Genomic DNA, 11,960 nt, shown 5'->3' on the forward strand with positions numbered 1-11,960 from the left:
GACCATGGAGCAGTTCAAACACCAGGATGGCAACTTTGGTGGAAGATTGGCAGTCAACTCCGAGAAACTGGCATTAACCATTCATATTCTTTCTCCAAGGGTACTGCCAAACTCCCGAGAACACTCCGACAGAATTTCGAGGCGTACATGGGGCCTGTTGTGCCCCTAACCAATGAAGACAATAAAGATCAGATGCATAGGTCAGCGAGTTTTAAGAGGGAGTAAATGCACCAATCCCTCACTCCCAGTGGGAAACCACATTCTAAGGGACGGCAGGTCAGAGAATCAGACTATTTCAGTCCCATCTCTGATCTACACAGTCTTGGAGGATATCACATGTTGGTGATGGTGATACCACATAAGGATAAGCTTACAGTTATACCGTGTAGAATATCATCTGGGTTTATGGCTCATTTTGCAGCCTATTACAAGTTTTGGATGGCTTTACATGTAAATTAAGCAACTTTGAATACTATTGCTCTGTCATTCTTAGGTCCAGGTGCTGTCTGCTCTCACAGGACCGAGCATATTTACAGGAACTTTCTATGACCTCCCTCCTTCTGTCGATATTCTCCTAATTTTTGTTATCATTGGTCCAAACTACCAGAAGGCCATATCCCTTTACACAGAGTGTCTCAGGAATGATATCACGAGGATGGTCCAACAGCAGAGGCATGTTGTCTTCAGGTAAATCCCACTATAGGTAATGGGATTGGCAATTGGACAAGCCAATATGTTGGAATAAGGCAAAATTCTGGAAGTACCGGGGAGATGGTGGCGTAGCGGTAATGTCACTGGACTGATAATCCAGAGACTCAGGCTTAATGCTCTGGGGGCACAGGTTCAAATCCCACCAAGGCAGTTAGTGGCATTTAAATTCAATTAATAAATCTGGCGTCAAATGCTAGTTCAATGGCCATGAAACTATTATCACAGAATTTTTACAGTGACGGAAAATCCAGGCCATAGGCTCTGGCTTCAGGCTAGTGACCTGTCCCAGGATAAAACAAGCTATGGAAAAAGACGTAAGCGTGTGCTTCACCTGCCTCATGTGTCTCTGGGTGCGGGAAGCCTTCCAAGTCTAATAAATGCTATCTTGGATCGTGTCACTAAGACCAAAAAAGTAGTCTTGGCCCACCATGTCTGCGTTGATTCTTGTAAAATCCCATCTGGTTCACTAACGCCCCCTTAAGGAAGGAAATCTGCCATCCTTACCTGGTCTGGCCTACATGTGACTCCAGGCCCACAGTAACTGCCCTCTGAAATGTCCACTCAGTTCTAGGGCAATTAGGGATGGGCAACAAATGCTGGCCTTGCCAGCGACGCCCACATCCCATGAAAGAATAAGGGGGGAAAAAACTCAGCAGGTCTGTCAGCATCTGTAAAGGGAGAAACAGAGTTAATGTTTAGCCTTGCATCAGAACTGGTAGGGATGTTACAGATTTTAAACAAGTGCAGGGGCAGGGAAAGTGAGGGGAGGAAAGAACAAAAGGGAAGTCTATATTCAGTGAGTAGTAAAATTACAGGTGGGTGAAAGGCAAAAGGTGGTGATAATGGGTCTCGTAACAAAACAAACAATGTGTCGAGAGGAGGTGTAATGGCAATAGCAGAATCACTACTAGCACCGACTGATAAAATGGGGAGCGGTGGTTATGGTCTGAAATTGTTGAACTGGAAGGTTGGGGAAGTGCCTAATGGAAAGGTGAGACAATGTCCCTCAAGCTTCAATGGGACAGCGTAGGAGGCCGAGGGCAGGGAGGTCAGATTGGGAGTGAGATGGACAATTAAAACAGCATGCGAAATGATATCCTTGTAGAAGCCTGTTGTGTCCAGCTCGGTTTACCTATGCAACAGGCTTTAAACATAGTCCAGGATGGTCAGTCGGGAGTTTGAATCCAGCATTATAGTCAGCTTACAACCCTGCCCAAAGGCTCCAGTCCTCTGACTCCAAATTCTCTGTATGCCCACCACACCGCCTCCCCGACCCACCATAATCATTGACGACAGGCTTCACCTCTCTCGATCCTGCTTTTTGGAGCTCCCTCCTAAATCCTTCTGCTATCACAAGTCAAGCCTTCAGTTACCCTCCTGCTGTCTCCCTTCCTGGCTCAACATCCGTATTCCCTTTCCGGATTTGGGAAGAACCTTGGGATGTTCCTTTAATTGCTCTGCAATTGCAAGCGGCTGCTATTGATGTTGCCGAGTGTCAGCACCCACCCTTTTTAACACTGTGTTCCGTGAGTCACTGTAACTTGCTCCTACCCAACCCCTTAGCTTTAGAATATAATTTGATAGAGGATCAAGAGTTGATTGCTTGTCTGCCTCTTTCAGCCAGGGGGTGGCTGAAACCCAGGCAGAGTTATTGGAAAGGGGAATATAATATCCATGAGCTGGACCATGCTATCTTTTCAAGTGACGTCCGTGAGAACACAGGAATTATCCTTATAATTATTATGAGATAGATTATGAGACAGAAAGTAGATGATGCTTTGAACTCCTCTTATAGTCTCTGCAGCAAATAATTAACATACTCAATGGCCTGGCATTCTTTTGTTTCAGGTTACTTGTTCCAACTGACAAAAATGGAAAAAATAAAGTCTTCTCCAAGGTGAGTGACTCATTGCCGATTATGTTAATGAATAACGAGTTGTTTGTAGAATCATCAATGTCACTGAGTGGGTTAGACACAGGCTTGAATCCCAATTCGATTCGCAATCTCCGCCTTATCAAGAGCTGGTAGGTGCTGACCAAAGACTGGGAAAAATCCCATTCCAGGAAAGGAAAAACCGAATGGGAGAATTGCACCGTGCAAGGTCCCTAGCACCTCATAAACTTGGAAGTAGTAACTTTGGCCTGCCAGTAGTGTCTGCATGGCTCAGTGGGTAACGCTTGCACCTCTGTCTCGAAGGTTGTGAGTTCAAGTTTCCCTCCAGAAAGCTGAGCACAAAATCCAGGCTGGCACTCCCAATGCTTTACTGAAGGAGTGCTGCACTGTCAGAGGTGTCATTGCCACATGAGATGTTAAACCAAGGTCCCATTTGCCCTTTCATGTGGATGTAAAAGATCCCTTGGCATTATTTCACAGGGCTGGTGATGTCCTGGCCAATATTTATCCTTTAATTAACATCACTAAAAAAAACAGATTATCTGAGCATTATCGCATAGCTATTGTGGGAGCTTGCTGTGCACAAGTTACATTTCCTACATTATTAAAAGAACTTAATTGGCTGTAAAGCACTTTGGGTTGTCCTGAGGTTGTGAATGGTGCTATATCAGTGCAGATGTTTCCTTCTTTCTCTATTAGGAACTGGCAGTAAATGTTAGATGTCTTGTGATGTAATGGGTAGCGTCCCTGTCTCTGAGCTTAGAAGCTCTGGGTTCAAGTCCCACTTAAGGATGTGATGACCAAGGAAGGTGCATTCATAATGTGGCCAAACAGGTTGATCAGCAACCTGTTAATGGCAGGTGGGAAGAGTGGGAGAGATTCCTGGTCAGTCATGCTTGATGTGGAGTGGCACCCCTCAAGCTACAGGGTGGGATTTTCCAGGCCTGCCCACCACAGGGATTGTCCAACCCTGCCAAAAGTTAATGGACGGAGTCACTGAATGTCCCGCGGTGGGTCCTGCCAAGACGGGGCCAGAAAATCCAGGCTATGGTTCTCCTGGTTTCAGGTTAGCGACCTGTTCCAGGATAAAACAAGCTAGGCTGCCTCATGTGTCTGTGGGTGCAGGAGGCTTTCTCAGTCTAATAAATGCTATCTTGGATTGTGTCACTAAGAGTAGTCTTGGTTCAGTTCGGTCCAGGATTTACTCATTCCCTTTGAACCGTTCCTCTTTTCAGAATGAAGTGATGAACCACACCGAGGCCTTCTCCACGAGCGTCCTGGCTGCTGTCTCAGGAAAGCAGCTCATCCGACTCGAATGTCTATGGCGACTGAATGCCGCGGGCAATGACTTTCACAGGGGGGCAAAGCTATACAGCCTGAGTGTGGTTCAGTCCTCTGAGGCGATTGGAAATGAGAGGTACAAGGGCAAAGATGCATCCTGCGGATTGAGGTCTTGGCGGGATCCACAGAGCTATGAACGAGGAGAAGAGAGGGTCAACTTGAGGGCATGGATGTGCATTGATTAACGGGCTCTTTAAACTAAAACTCAATCCATCCCCCAGCTCCCTCATCCCTATGTTTCTTCTCTTCACATGTTGCGATATGGTTCCATTTGCCTCTGCCATTCTCTGGTAGGTTGGCTTAATCAGTGAAGCCACATTTTCCACTTTCCTTTTAAATTTAAAGGGACACACATGCACAAAAAAAAAACCTGTGTGTTAGCAGGCTATTCAACCATGATCATATCTAGTCACACTTGACACTTGCTCGCACATTCCACTAGAAGGCACTAGAGGAGCTCTGAGACTAACTATACGAGTCCTACCAATGCAGGTTTATTTCAGATTTCCTGACTGACGTGGCAATACAGATTAAGCCTCTGATTCACACAGCCCTGCACGTATATCAACTGAGCCACAGGATCTCTCTCATCCGCCCGAGAGGGCAAACGGGGCCTGGGTTTAACGTCTCATCTGAAAGACAACACCTCCAACAGTGCAGCACTCCCGCAGTCTCTGCATTGGGAGTGTCAGCCTGGGCTTTGGACTTGAACCCACAAGCATGGTGACTCGGAGGAGAAGGTGTTACCCACTGGGGAGGCGGTGACACAGTGGTATTGTCACTGACTCGTGATCCAGGGTAATGCTCTGGGGACCCGGGTTTGAATCCCACCACAGCAGATGGTGAAATTTGAATTCAGCAAAAACCTGGAATTAAAAGCCTGATGACAACCATGAAACCATTGCTGATTGCCATAAAAACCCATCTGGTTCACTAATGCTCTTTAGGGCTGGTCTGGCCTACATGTGACTCCAGACTCACAGCAATGTGGTTGACTCCTAGATTAGGAATGGCAAATAAATGCTGGCCTAGCCACATCCCATGACCAAAGAAACTCAGCTACATACTGTTTGCAGCAAAAGCCTGGTCACCAATTGCAAGGTAACAATTCAAAAGGGTGTCAACCCTAGAAAGATCAAGCCTGCACTTTGCTGATGATACCAAGCTAGGTGGGAAGGTAAGCTGTAGGGAGGATACAGAGAGGCAGCAAAGGTTCACTGTGGGCAACAAGATGTCAGATGGAGTATAATGTAGGGAAGTGTAAAGTTATTCACACTTTTGTCGTAAGAATAGAAAAGCAGAATATTTTTTAAAGATGTGAAACTTGTAAGTGTTGACGTTCAAAAAAACTTGGGTTTGTCCATACAAGGAACGCAGAAAGTTAGCATGTAGGTGCAGCAAGTGATTAGGAAGGCAAATGGCATGTTTATTGCAAGGGTATTGGAGTACAAGAATAAGGAAGCCTTGCTCAGAGTTTTTGTGAGGCCACATCTGGAATACCGTGTGCAGCTTTGGTCTCCACATTTAAGAAAGGATAAACTTGCATTGGAGGCGGTACAGCGAAGATTCACTAAATTGGTCCCTGGGATGAGAGGATTGTCCTAAGATGAGAGGCTGAGTAAATTGGGTTCATATCCTCTGGAGTTTAGAAAAATGAGAGGCGATCTCATTGAAACCTACAAAATTCTGAGGGGGTTTGACAGGATGGACGCTGAGAGATTGTGTCCGCTGGCACTCTTGACGTTGACACAGAATCCCTCCAGTGGGTCGGGGAATCTAAACCACGGAGGCACAGTCTCAGGACAAGGGGCCGATCATTTAGGACTGAGATGAGGAGAAATTACTTCACTCACAGGGTTGTGAATCTTTGGAATTCTCTACCCCAGGGGTTTGTGGATGCTCCATTGTTGAATATATTTAAGGCTGGGATAGACAGATCTTTGGTCTCTCAGGGAATCAAGAGATAGGGGGAGTGGGCGGGAAAATGGAGCTGAAGCCCAAGATCAGCCATGATCGTATTGAATTGTGCAGCAGGCTCAATGGGCCATGTGGTCTACTCCAGCTCCTGTTTCTTGTGTTCTTAGGCAAGTTCCTCAATATATTTGAGACAGGTTCATGCAGAGATGCTGAATTAAAGTTTGGCTTCAACCAAAGGCAAAGGTGAACTTATGCAAATTAAATATGGAAAGTGGTAATATAGGTTCCTCACCTATATTACCAAGATACCAATCTCTCGTTCCTTTTCCTCCCTCTGCAGGATTTTTGATTTCTCCGAGCATCCTCTAATCCATCTTTATTCCAGCGTCTTCCTCCAACGGACCCATGCTGAAGCCTATTGTGGGATATTTGTCCTGAGAGAGCAGGCAACTGATAAAGACTTGCAACAACCACAGACTAAAGCCACTTATAAGCGTAGGTATCGTGCAGAGTCAAATATCATTGTATCACACAAATCTCCCTACAGAAGGCCACTCAGTGCCCCATGCCCGGGCCTGTGTTGAACCTAGTTCTCTCCCAATGTTATTGAGTCTAATCCTGCTCCTCATACCCATTGAATACTTGAAATCTAGAAGCTACTGTTGACAATATTAGAGGATAAAGCCTTAATGTGTTCATATGACCTTAATAGAGGTAACATTTTAAGGAAATAAGAAATAGGAGCAGAGTAGGCCATAAGGCCCAATGAGCCTGCTCCACTGTTCACTCTTCTAGCTCAAGTCCACTTTCCTACACTATTCCCATATCCATTGATTTTGCTCCAGTCCTAAATCTAGCCATCTCAACCTTGAATAAACTCAATGACTGACCACCCAAAGCCCTCTGGACAAGAGAGTTCCACCCCTCTCAGTGAAGAGATTTCTCCTCATCACAGAAGGTTGTGAATCTTTTGGATTCTCTGTCCCAGAGGGCTGGGGATGCTTAGTCACAAATGTTGGTGATCAGAGGGATTTGGGTGTCCTTGTACAAGAAACACAGAAAGTTAACATGAAAGTATAGCAAGCAGCTAGGAAAGCAAGTAGCATGTTGGCCTTTATTGCAAGGGGATTAGAGTACAAGAGTAAGGAAGTCTTGCTGCAATTGTACAGGCCTTTAGTGAGACTGTACCTGGAATATTGTGTATGGTTTTAGTTTCCATACCTAAGGAAGGGCACTTTTTAAAATTCTTTCATGGGATGTGGGCTTCGCTGGCTGGGCCAGCATTTATTTCCCACCCTAATTGTCCCTGAGCAGGTGGTGGTGAGCCGCCTTCTTGAATCGCTGCAGTCCATGTGGAGTAGGTACACCCACAGCGCTGTTTTGCCTTAGAGATAGTTCAACAAGGGTTCATTAGATTGCTTCCTGGTACGAGAGGATGTCCTATGAGGAGACATTGTGTAGAATGGGTCTATTCACCCTAGGGTTGAGAAGAACGAGGGTCATTTAATTGAAACACATAAAATTCTTATGGGGCTTGACTGGATAAATGCTGAGAGAATGTTTCCCTTGCTGGGGAACTCCGGTTATAATCTCAGGATAAGCAATCAACCATTTAGGACTGAGATAAGAATAAATTTGCACTCAGAGGGGTGTGAATCTTTGGAACTCTCTACACTCAGACTAACATTGAAAATATTCAAGACTGAGATCGGTAGAATTTTGGATGCTAAAGGAATCAAGAGGTATGGGAATGGGCAGTTTAAGGTAGAAAATCAGCCATGAATCTTATTGAATGGTGGAGACTCCTGCCCCTATTTCTTATACATGGGATTATCATTATTCCTTGCTGTTGTACTTTGTCAACCATTTTATTTTATAGCTGCTTGGAATCAGACCAGGTGCGCCAGCCAGAACGGTGATGATTGGCCACTTTCCCGTCAACCACACTTGGAGATGGTGCACGTTGACTGACACAGCCGTGTCAATATTCACTTGGCTTGTTTGTTGCGTTTTGTGTACCAATAGCTCGAGCTGATGAACGGGCGAGGAGGAACGCTCTGCAGCACATTTCAACTCCTTCCAAGGCGCCGCTTGACGGGTTTCAGTACACAGTGCGAGGCAAAGATACTCCAGACTCCAGCGCCATCCTGGAGCCTGTCAGAGGGAGTATGATGCAAAGAGTTGCCTGCACCCCCTTGATCACGGGAGCGTTCGACATTACTTACCTCTCCATACTGATCATTCTCACAGAGCTGGGCAATGCTGGGAATCAGGAACACGGGCCTCAGATGACAGACAAAGACCAAGGCCTACAGGAGGTAAGAGGCAGTCTATGGAATGACCCGCTCCCCTGTATTTATAAAAAAAAAAGAGAAAGTTGTGCATTTATATAGCACCTCAAGTCTTTCCGAAGCATTTTACAGCCAACAATGTAATTTTTGAAGTGTGGTCACTGTTGTAATGTAGGAAATGTGGCAGCCAATTTTGTACACAGCAAATTCCAACAACAGCAATGCGATAATGACCAGATCATCTGCTTTTTAGTGATGTTGGGTGAGAGATAAATATTTGGCTGGGACACTGGCGAGAACTCCCTTTTCTTCTTTTAGTGCCATGGGATCTTTCACGCAAAAAAAAAAATTTTTAAAAAGTCCCGCTGGCTACACAATGAATTGGAGAGATGTGAGGCTAGCTGCTGTGGAAGATGCAAAGCTTCAGACCAGTGCAGTCAGGGTCAATCTTCAAAGTCGGGGCAGAGTAGAGGGAGGTTCAATCTGTGGTTCTAGCTGGTGTTACATCTGACATGGGCTGGCACTCTTGACGTTGACACAGAATCCCTCCAGTGGGTCGTAAGCTCCCTCCCACCTTCCAAAAAAAAATGCTAAAAAGCCACGTATTTTTACTGGAATGAGTTAAACACCAGATTGCATGGACCATGTCGTCTTTCCCTTATTCCCCAGGCTTTGATGCAGCTTCATAGGTTCTTACATGGCTCTGCCTCTCAAATGTGGAAAATCCTCAGCCTAACTCAAACCATCTGCATGCTACTGGAATCTGACAACATGGAGGTAAAGGCACTTTAAATATTACTTTAGTAGAACTTCAAAAATCAATTTTTTTTATATATGCACCGAAGGAATTGACGTAATGCAATTGATTTCTGTTCCTCTTCAGTTTTCTCCCCTCCTGAAGGCACTGATTGTTGCTGGGGTGCAGTTGCAGGGTGGGATACAGTTCCTGGATCATCAGAAGTCCTTAATATTTCACCCAAGGAGCTACATTTTCATTTGGGACACTTGATATTGAGGAGCAGCTTGATTACAGGGGACAACCAGAGTCAATCGAGATGGATCCTTGCTAGACATCCACCCACATTTCTGTACCTGAATCAGTGCCTCAGGAGAGAGGGTAATAGTTTGGAGGAGGGAGGAATAAATAAATACAGTATAATGTTTAAGTACTAGTTGAAAGGTTTACCTAGGCCGAATATTCTCAAGGTTAGAGAATTCTCCTGCTGGCCTTCCATCTTGTACCCTCCGTAGTCTTGGCCTCATCTGAAACTCCGCACAGACTGCACCTTAACAAGTCCCCTTCACCCATCATTCCTGTGTTCACTGGCCTATTTTAGCCCCTGATTTGGCAGCAATTTGCTTTTGAAACTCTTGACCTTGCATTGTCCCCTCCCTACTTCATCCAGCCCTCCAAGATCTCTCCAATTCTTCTACATCCCCAATTTCTATTGCTCCACTACTGGCGGCTGTGCCTCCAGTTGCCTGGGCCCTAAGCTCTGGAATTCCGTCTGCAAACCTCACCACCTCTCTACCTCTCACTCCTTCTTTAACGCGCTCCTTAAAACCTACACCTTTGACCAAGTCTTTGGTTGCCTGACCTAATATCTCCTTATGTGGCTCGGTGTTCATATTTCTCTGAGAGTGTTCCTGTGAACATACATATGAGCGTAGAATTAGGAGCAAGAGTAGGCCATTTTGCCCCTCTAGCTTGCTCCATCATTTGATAAGATCGTGGCTGATCTGATTGTGGCCTTAACTCCACTTTCCTGTTCCCCCCGCTCTACCCTTTGACTCCCTTGTCAATCAAGAATCTATCCGACTCAGCCTTGGACACAGTCTTGTACACCTTGGGGATGCTTTATTGTGTTAAAGGTGCTATATAAATGCAAGTGGTTGGTGTTGAGAAACTGAAAACAGAATTAACTTTATACCAGATTTAACGGCTTCATCACAGTTCAGAGCAGCTCTCGCTGTGACAGTGTGTAATTGGGCCTTTCCGCTATTCCAGGTCGAACGTGGGGAGATCTACTCAATCTTAGCAGAAAAAATCAGGAAGCTGATTTCGGATTTTCTGAGGTTGGATTACCGGAATGTTTCGCCTGATTTCAGGATTCTTAGTAAAGCTTTGAAGAAGGGGTTGGAGTCAGCATTGGACGGTTTATCTGAAACACCCCACAGTAAACCCCTGGACAACTTCAAAACGGTGGGCAGAGTTAAAGCGACACAGTCCCTAGCAGTTACACCACCCTTGCTTATTTGGGTGTCCAGCTATGTTTAGCAAATGATGCTAACTACTTGCCATCACCATAAGGGGAGGTGGTGGCATAGTGGTATCGTCACTGACTCGTATTCCAGAGACCCAGGGCAATCCTCTGGGGACTGGGGTTCGAATCCCACCACAGCAGATGGTGAAATTTGAATCCAATAAAAATCTGGAATTAAAAGTCTGATAATGACCATTGTTGATTGTTGTAAAAACCCATCTGGTTAAGGAAGGAAATCTACTGACCTCAGCCACATCAATTTGGCTGACTCTTAAATGCCCTCTGAACAAGGGCAATTAGGGGTGGGCAATAAATGCTGGCCTAGCCTAGCCAGTGATGCCATGAATGAATTTAAAAAGTGCCACTTAAACCATATTAAGCATGCAGTTCAAATGCTCTCTGATTTTAAAAATTCACTGGTTTCAGGACATGTCTTCAACCAGTTGTTGAAACTATGGGAGTTAGTTAATTTACTATTAGGCAAATTGTATTAGCATAAATGTGCCCACTATATGCTTTGGGGTCTGTATGTACTTTCGGGTGAGTACGGGGATTCCGTGAATGGAATCAACATCACCAGGTATTTTCCATTCTGGTAATTTGGTTCATTCCAAGTTGATGTGATGCAGTTTTCTTTTCTCCCATGGCTCTCATAGAATGGAACAGCACAGAAGGAGGCCATTCGGCCCACTCTGTCAGTTCAACTAAACTTCAAAATGAGCACTAGAAAAGAACTGCCCACAAATCAGCCCAGGTTCTAGATTGGCGTTTCACAGTGCAGTACTGAGGGAGTGCTACATGGTCAAAGGTGCTGTCTTTTCGACATGCCATTAAACTGGTTGCTGGCACGTGCCGTACTAACGATTACTAAGTTGCTGTGGTCATTATGATGGCCCAAGCCATCCAAAGAGTCCACAGGGAACACACTCTCGCCAACCCCAGCACCCCCAATGCCATATTACCCTCTAACGAGCGTTGATTGGAATAGGGCAGAACTTCCGCCCCTCACTCAGGAGGAAGTCCCGCCTTGGAGAGCTGCTGGGCAATCAGATTGGCCGGCAGCTCTCCAGTCCCTCCAGGCACAGTGCTGCAGTGGCCGTAAGAGTCACTGCAGAGAGTTGCCTGGCACCTGGAGGACAAGGTAAGTGGCAGGGGTCCAGGGCGGGGAGGTTAGGGAACGCCACGAGGGAGGCGATCGGGGTCTCGGGGGATATGTCAGGGGGTCCGAAGATCACTAGGCCTTCAGGGGAGAGTGCCCCCAGTCAATAGGGGGCTTCAGATAGAGGTGTATCCCCTCCCCCAGCCCCTTCCCGTTCAAGGTCCAACTATCTTTATTTCCGGCCTTCTCTCCCTGGGCAGTCATGTGCCCGCCAGCCTAAAGATTTAGGCTGGGCGGGAAAAGGCCCTGAAGTGGCCACTTAAGGACCTTAACTGGGGCAAGGGTGGGCTTCCCATCCAAGGCCCTGCCTGCCCCAGCGTGAAATCGCCCTGAGGTCGGAGCAGGTGGGAACCCGGAGGGAATCCTGTCCATGCAATTTCAAG

At 46.1% G+C, this 11,960-nt stretch overlaps 1 protein-coding gene across 1 annotated transcript in view; it reads left to right on the top strand.

Annotated features, from left to right (window-relative positions):
• LOC144668772 (uncharacterized) overlaps positions 1–11,960 on the top strand; it is a 219,612-nt gene that overhangs the window by 31,707 nt on the left and 175,945 nt on the right. The window lies entirely within an intron of this gene.

This window comes from Cetorhinus maximus, chromosome 28 (assembly GCF_964194155.1).
Source record: "Cetorhinus maximus chromosome 28, sCetMax3.hap1.1, whole genome shotgun sequence".
Taxonomy (NCBI): Eukaryota; Metazoa; Chordata; class Chondrichthyes; order Lamniformes; family Cetorhinidae; genus Cetorhinus; species Cetorhinus maximus.